Source organism: Perkinsus marinus (assembly GCF_000006405.1).
Source record: "Perkinsus marinus ATCC 50983 genomic scaffold scf_1104296962856, whole genome shotgun sequence".
Classification (NCBI taxonomy): domain Eukaryota; phylum Perkinsozoa; order Perkinsida; family Perkinsidae; genus Perkinsus; species Perkinsus marinus.
The window spans coordinates 1-1,506 of NW_003205288.1; the positions used below are offsets into that span (position 1 = coordinate 1).

General features: G+C 49.5%; 3 non-coding genes across 3 annotated transcripts; all 3 read left to right on the plus strand.

Annotated features, from left to right (window-relative positions):
* Nucleotides 1-872: 872 nt before the first annotated feature.
* Nucleotides 873-952, plus strand: Pmar_PMAR008376. Its single transcript has one exon. It is a non-coding gene; the product is annotated as a tRNA-Leu (tRNA).
* Nucleotides 953-1,139: 187 nt separating this feature from the next.
* On the plus strand, nucleotides 1,140-1,219 carry Pmar_PMAR008377. Its single transcript has one exon. It is a non-coding gene; the product is annotated as a tRNA-Leu (tRNA).
* A 187-nt stretch (nucleotides 1,220-1,406) lies between these two features.
* On the plus strand, nucleotides 1,407-1,486 carry Pmar_PMAR008378. Its single transcript has one exon. It is a non-coding gene; the product is annotated as a tRNA-Leu (tRNA).
* The last annotated feature ends 20 nt before the right edge of the window (nucleotides 1,487-1,506 follow it).

The following is a 1,506-nucleotide window of genomic DNA, read 5'->3' on the forward strand; positions in this document are numbered from 1 at the left end:
AATTCAATATCCCTAGTAGCGGCTACTAAGTAGCCTAATAACTCTAATAGTTATCGCATATAGCATAGGTTCAAAAATCCGGATTCTTCGCCCCGCCCCTAAATTACTCAATCCGCCCCTAAATATGCCACATGCGTTCTAAAGTTGGATGAGTCATCCGCTATCGTTACAGCTTCTCTGAGACTGACATACATGGCACAGTTTCTGTCTCAGTGACCCATACCAGTGTGCTTAGCTAATAAATGTAGTTACGTGGTGGAGTTCAGTACGCTCAGTACGTGTTCAGGGCGGCCATTGGCCGCCGGCCAAGATCAGTAGATAGCACGGCTCAACACAACGATGCGAAACTAGATTGATCATTGCGTCGGCCAAGGTTTCGAAACGTTCAAGCCAGTGGCTGGTCAAGTTCGAACATGTATCTTTCAGACGGCCAGGGTCAAGCGTGATGCACATGAGTTTTCCTCAAGATGTCATGGCAGTCAACAAAGCCACGTGACATGCTTGCAGTGAAGCTTCAGGGACGCTCGGGTAGCTTGAAAAGTTAGGGGCCGGTACGAGTCATTTAGGGGCGGATTGGGCAATTTAGGGGCGGATTGAGTACCTTAGGGGCGACGAATCTAGGGGCGCGGATGAGCAGGTGCCGGGTTTCAGTGGTTCCATTGTGCGCAACTTTTCGAAATAGAAAATACATAAAAATGCCGGAGCCTTGGATCGAACCGGCGCCCCTAAATCGAAAGAATCGATTCGAGATCGATTCTCGGTTACCGGTATCGATATTGGACCAATCGATTGTATAACCTCTGGGACCGAATCGATTCGAGATCGAGCCTCGAAACTCGAAAAGTTCAGAAGTATGTCTTGGAGCACTCATCGACAGTTTGGCCGAGTGGTCTAAGGCGCTGGCTTAAGGCGCCAGTTCGAAAGGGCGTGGGTTCGAATCCCACAGCTTTCAGTCTATATACCTGACTGGTCTTATATTAAGAACCGAGACCCTTTCAGAAGCAAGGTAGTGCAAGACCAAAACCTTTTGATCGATATTGTGACATCGCACCTCGCAGAATCCGTTCAATCCATTTTTTGTGTCCTCTGGTTTGGCAGAGCGATGCATCACCTTGGCTATGAATCCTGAAGCACTCATCGACAGTTTGGCCGAGTGGTCCAAGGCGCTGGCTTTAGGCGTCAGTCCGAAAGGGCGTGGGTTCGAACCCCACAGCTGTCAGTCTATATACCTGACTGGTCTTATATTGAGAACCGAGACCCTTTCAGAAGCGAGGTAGTGCAAGACCAAAACCTTTTGATCGATATTGTGACATCGCACCTCGCAGAATCCGTTCAATCCGTTTTTTGTGTCCTCTGGTTTGGCAGAGCGATGCATCACCTCGGCTATGAATCTTGAAGCACTCATCGACAGTTTGGCCGAGTGGTCTAAGGCGCTGGCTTCAGGCGCCAGTCCGAAAGGGCGTGGGTTCGAACCCCACAGCTGTCAGTCTATATACCTGACTGGTG